The sequence below is a fragment of the Propithecus coquereli genome, unplaced genomic scaffold, assembly GCF_000956105.1.
Source record: "Propithecus coquereli isolate 6110/MARCELLA unplaced genomic scaffold, Pcoq_1.0 Scaffold45, whole genome shotgun sequence".
NCBI classification, from domain to species: Eukaryota; Metazoa; Chordata; class Mammalia; order Primates; family Indriidae; genus Propithecus; species Propithecus coquereli.
The window spans coordinates 933129-939723 of record NW_012150285.1 but is presented as its reverse complement, the minus strand read 5'-3'; positions in this window follow the sequence as shown (position 1 = coordinate 939723).

Below are 6595 nucleotides of genomic sequence, written 5' to 3'. Positions count from 1 at the left end.
AATAATAACACCTCTTGTTGGATTTTTAGCATGATAGCATTCAATGTCCCAGTAATTGAATGAACTGTAATTATATGCAAGTTGGATTAAAGAAAGGTAATCATAGTATTCTTTAATTAAAAATTATGATTTTAAAAATTCTTTTACACAGACTGAAACTTTCATTTGAGAAAGTTAGTTAAAATTCTTCACAATACAATTCAATTTAGGAGTGATTCACCATGGCCCCCTTGCCCCATGAAATCAGTGTCATCTCCTTATTCTTTGTCTTTTCAAGACTGAAACATTGCCTTTTCAATTACTATACTGAATCAACTTGTTTTACTGCTCCACAATGCTCCCAAAAGTCCCTGCCAGTGAAAAACTAAGAACAATAAAATGCTCTCTCCCAATAACATTGTCCTTCACTAAATAACCCAGACATTTGTTTCTATTCAATTTGTCATACTCTTCTCAAACAAATCTTACAGATTAGTCCCTTTCTAGAGGAACCATATTCTTCAACAGCAGCAAAGATTAAAAAGCCACTGAACACATTTTTTTCCAGAAGTGAAATTTTCACTATCATTGTGACTAAAACAAAATCTATTTCAAAAGGCATTACAAATGTCCCTCTTCTCTCTGCTGGGAAGAGTGGCTATTATAAAACTGTAGCAGAAACTACTTGGTAATGCTTGGATTAATTTAAATATTTTATTTTTCTTCTCAAGATCATTAGAGTTGATTAAGCAAGGGATGAAAAGATCTTGAAGCCTTTGGCCAAAACCAAAAGAGATTCTCTAAAATAAAGTGAAAGACAAAAGGTTACCTAAGGCACATACGTAAATTTTCATAGAATCATTGTGCTTGAGAATTGGAAATCATCTTCAAGTTTAACTGGCTGAAACTTAATTTTACATAAAAGAAAATTGAAGCACCTCAATATGTAAGATGATTGACCCCAGTTATTACCTCCCCTGGTAATTTTAATGGTCACTTTGGTTGGTATTAGCATCTTTCCAAAATCTGCAATTAGCAGAACAAAAGAGGCACTTCTGAGGATTCAATCAGGGAAGCAGATAAAAATTTCTGTGGTAGCCCATGATTTGAACCTGCATTTCCTCAAGAAGTTTTTGTGCATCTGTACAGTTTTTCTTCGTTTATAAGCAATCTTGAGTTGTATTTCATATTTTTCCTACATTATTCACCCAGACCAGAAAAGGTAATGGTAATGGTTACATGTGGTGAACTGCAATGAATTTTTTCAATCTGTTAGTCTTCACTTGACTATCACAACATTGGAATAGGAGGTGGCAAATTTTCCAGTCTCATAAATTCAGAAAATGTTTTTGCAGTTGAGAACCAATATTACCAAAAATGTATAGCAGGATTTGAATTCATTTATAAGAAAACCAGACTATGAAATATATTATGAAGGAAAGAAAAGCTTACTAATATTATGAACATGCTATGTATCTCCCTAAATCCATCATTTACTTCCTTTTCACTAGAATATTTGGCAAATAAATGAGGCAGTTCATGTTCAAATTTATAGACAATATGAAGAATGTCTGCTGGAGATGGAAAGGCCTGGCAAGTGACCTCTCTGTTTCACTGGAATGCCCACCAGCCAGAGGAAGCTGACAGTAGCAAGCAATTCAAATCATGCCTACTTCAGAGATCAGAAGAATCAAGAAAACGTTCCCTTGTTCCCCAAGATTATCAACTACTGTCCAAACCTAAGACTTGCCTGTTTTCCTTTACCTATTTTCAATCTATTTTCTGCTACTTCTCTTAACCTAGATCATGAAGAGGGGGTAGGGACCTCCACTGGTCTCTAGTGCAGAATGACCCACCATTTTCCCCCCACACTGTGATGGAGCTTCTGGAGGTAGCGATAACAATCCTGTCCCTAGAGGGACTTTATAGTGCCCTGCGCTACTGATCAGTGCCAGGGCTCAGCAAAATCTCAGGTCATGTATAGGCATCTTTCTGGAAAATAAAGAAGGTTTGCTGGTAGTTGTTTAGTAGAATGCCCTCTCTAAACAGTGATGAGGACAGCTAACTTGGCTTCTCTGCAAAGGTAATGTGATGGTTTCTAGTGAATGGTAAGTATGGTCTCTCTGTAGGCCTTGGCTCGGATTCCTGGAAGCTTCCTGTTGTTTGTCAGGCTGTCCATGCTGAATTCTCTCCTTTACCTGAGGCCTCCTCACACCAGGTTATTCCACTCAACATAGGTTATACCTCATTTTCTATAAGGCCTTACAACATCTCTCTTCTTCCCATTACCCAGAAGAGATGAAAGATGGAGAGTGCAGTGGGCAAGGTCATTTGCCTCTCTTTTTGTTCTCTTCCCAATGTAAAGCTCTTGACTTCCAAAAATTTCCTTGATTAAATGTAAATTTTATTAAAATTACTATCACCCAGATCAGGCAACAGAACAAAAACAGAATGCAAAAAGTTCTTTTATACCCCTTCCTGTCACTATCACCCAAGGGGTAACTATCCTGACTTCTAACCCTATGTGTTAGTTTTGCCTGCTTTTGAACCATAGATAAATGAAATTACCTCAACGTTTTTGAGTTTATAGGCATAGATATTTTTATAGTATCCACAGATGATATATTGTATTTCTGTGGTATCAGTTGTAATATCACCTTTTTTATTTCTGATTGAGCTTATTTGGGTCCTTTCCTTTATATTTCTAGTTAATCTTATAAGCTTTCTATCAATTTTGTTTATGTTTCCAAAGAACAAACTTTTTGTTTCATTAATCTTCTATATTATTTTTTATTTTCAATTTCATTTAGTTCTGCTCTAACCTTAGTTATTTCTTTTCTTCTGCTGGCTTTAGGTTTGGTTTTCTCCTTCTTTTCTAATTCCTTGAGACAATTCATTAGACTGTTGATTTGTGATCTTTCTGTCTTTTTGATGTAGTCATTTAAGGCTATGAATTTTCCCCTTAGGACCGCTTTTGCTAAATCCCACAGATTTTGATAATTTATGTCCCTTTGTCATTTAGTTCAAGGAACCTTTTTATTTCCACCTTAATTTCCTCCTTGACTCAATAGTCAAACAGTAAGTTATTTAATTTCCATGACTTTGTGTAGAATTGAGTGTTTCTGATGGCATTGATTTCTAATTTTATTCTACTATGGTCTGAGAAGATACATGGTATAATTTCTATATTTTTGAATTTGTGGAGACATGTGTTGTGGCCTAAGATGTGATCAATCTTAGAGAATGCTCTACATGCTGATGAGAAGAATGTAGATTCAGTAGTTTTGGATAGAATATTCTGTAAATGTCTGTTAGGCCCATTTGCTCTGGAGTCCTGTTTAAGTCCAGTGTTTCTTTATTTATTTTCTGTTTGGAGGATCTGTCCAGTTCTGTCAATGGGGTGTTGAAGTTCCCAGCAATTACAATGTTGCTGTTTATAACTTTGTTTAGATTTAGTAGGATTTGGTTTATGAATATGAACACAGCTGTGTCAGGTGCATAAATATTTAGGATTGTTATGCCTTCTTGATGAATTGCTCCCTTTACCCTTATATAATGACCATCTTTGTCTTTCTTTACTATTGTTGATTTGAAGCCTATGTTATCTGATATGAGAATGGCTACACCTGTTTTCTTTTGATTTTCATTTGCATGGAATATTTTTTTCTATCCCTTCACCTTGAGTCCAAATAGGTCCTTGTGAACTAGATGTATTTCCTGGAGACAGCAGATATTTGGCTTATTTTTTTTACCCATTCTGCCAGCCTATGTCTCTGGAGTGGACAATTCAAGTCGTTCATGTTTATTGAAAGAATTGATAAGTGGGATGCATTTCTGTTCATCCTGTTGGGTAGAACCTTATTGCTTTGTTGTACCTCTTGAACTATTATTTCGTATAGGCTCTGAGTTTTAGCTTTTGGGTGATTTTACACTGGCGGGTTTCTACTGTGCTGATCAATGTATAATGCCAATCTGAATACTTCCTGCAGGGCAGGTCTAGTCTTGACAAATTTCCTCAGTGTTTACTTGTCTGATAATTTTTATTTCTCCCTCATATAAGAAACTCAGTTTTGCAGGATAAAAAATTTTAGGCTGGTCATTATTCTATTTAAGAAGACTAAAGATGCAGCCCCAATTATTTCTGGCTTATAAGGTCTCAGTTGAGAAATCTCCAGTTAGCCTGATGGGTTTTCCTTTGTAAGTTACCTGATGTTTTCACCTTATAGCCCACAGGAGTTCCTCCTTCATATTAATTTTGGCTAATCTGATGACTATGTGTCGTGGTGATTGCCTCTTTGTGATGAATTTCCCAGGTGTTCATTGAGTTCTTATACCTGTATATTTGAATTTGTAGCAAAATCAGGGAAGTTTTCCTCAATTATTCCCTCAAACAGGTTTCCCAACCCTTGGGTGTTTTCTTCTTCACCCTCAGGGATGCCTATGATTCGTATTTTGGGCCTTTTTACATAATCTCATATCTCTTGTAAGCTTTGGTCCTTCCTCTTAACTCTCTGTTCTTTATCTCTGACTGACGTGTTTAATTTGAAGGTGTTGTCTTCAAGATCTAAGATTCTTTCTTCCACCAAGTCTAGTCTATTCTTAAGACTTTCCACTGTGTTTTGTATTTCTTTGAATGAGTTTTTCACTTCTAGAATTTCTATTTGATTTTTTTTTAATTATTTTGATTTCTTTAGTGAACTTTTCACTCATTTACTGAATTTTTCTGTGGTTTCTTTGTGTTGGTTTTAAATTTTCTCTTGTATTTCATTGAGCTTACTTATAATCCATATTTGGAATTCTTTATCTGTCATTTCAATACTCTGATTCCTGGTTGGTATCCATTGCTACAGAGCTGGTGTTCCGTTTTGGGGGTGACATTTTGGTCTGATTCTTCATACTTCCAAAGTTCTTTCATTGATTCCTTCTCATCTGGAGCAGCTGTTGCTTCTTATTTTTGAATTTTCTTTTGTTTAGATATGGGTCTGTTCATAGCATATGTTGGGTAAGAACCTTTGGCTTTGCTTGTTGGTTTGATAGCAATCTAGGTTCTGGGTGGATGCCTTTGCTATGGATATCCCTGATGTGGCGATTTGCTCAGTTGCTAGTTGTTTGTAGGCTGTAGGGATGGTGAGCTGTGTGAGTGGCCAGAATCCTTGTCTCTGTTTGATGAGAGAGGATGGGGGTCTTTGAAATCCTTTCTCTTTCCCCAGTCCTGTGGTCTTCTTAACAGTGTGAATGTAATGGCACACCCAGTTTAATCTCTGAGACAGTAGGTAGTGTTTGTGAGTGAGAATCAACCACCCCCTGTATTATTGAGTCAGTAAATGCTGTAAAGGGTGTGCAAATTGACCTCCCTGTCAGTAGGTGGTGTTTGCCAAAAGGAACAAGCTGAGATGTGGCTTTTGGGTCCTGTGGACAAATTCCTGGAAACTCACAACCTTCCCAGGCTCAAACAGGAAGAAATAGAACTCCTAACCAGAATAATTATGAGCAATGAAATTGAAGCAGCAATAAAAAATCTTCCAACCAAAAAAAGTCCCAGACCAGATGGTTTCACAGCCAAATTTTATCACATCTACAAAGAAGAATTGATATCCATACCTTAGAAATATTTTCATAACATCAAGAAGGAAGGAATCCTGCCTGACTCATTCTATTAAGGCAGTATCATCTTGATACCAAAGCCAGGAAAGGACAAAACAAAAAAAAGACAACCATAGATTAATATCCCTTATGAATATAGATGAAAAAATCTTCAATAAATTTCTAGGAAACCGAATTCAGTAGCACATCAAAAAAATAATCCATCACAATCAAGAGGGCTTCATCCCAGGGATGCAAGGGTGGTTCAACATACATAAATCCATAAATGTGATTCACCACATAAACAGAAGCAAAAACAAAGATCATATGATCATCTCAGTAGATAGAGAAAAAGGGTTCAACAAAATTCAGCACCCTTTTATGATAAAAACTCATAACAAAATAGGCATAGATATAACATATCTCAAAATCATATAAGCCATCTATTACAAACCCACAGCCAGCATCATAATAAATGGGGAAAAGTGGAAAGCATTCCCACTCAGAACTGGAACAAGACAAAGATGCCCACTGTCACCACTTCTATTCTATATAGTGCAAGAAGTCCTAGCCAGAGACATCAGCCAAGAGAAGGAAATTAAGAGTATCCAAATGGGGAAACAGGAGGTCAAATTGTAGCTCTTTGCTGATGATATGATCGTATATCTAGAAAAACCCAAAAGATTCCACCAAAAGACTTCTGGACTTGATAAATAAATTCAGCAATGTCTCAGGTTACAAAATCAATGTACACAAATTAGTAGTATTTCTATACACCTCCAACGGTTAAGTGGAAAATCAAATCAAAGACTCAATACCTTTCACAGTAGCTACAAAGAAAATAAAATACCTAGGAACATATATAACCAAAGAGCTGAAAGATCTCTATAAAGAGAAATATGAATCACTGAGGAAGGAAATAGCAGAGGATGTAAACAGATGGAAAAACCATACCATGCTCATGGATCAGCAGAATCAACATTGTTAAAATGTCCATACTACCCAAAGTGATTTATAGATTCAGTGCAATCCC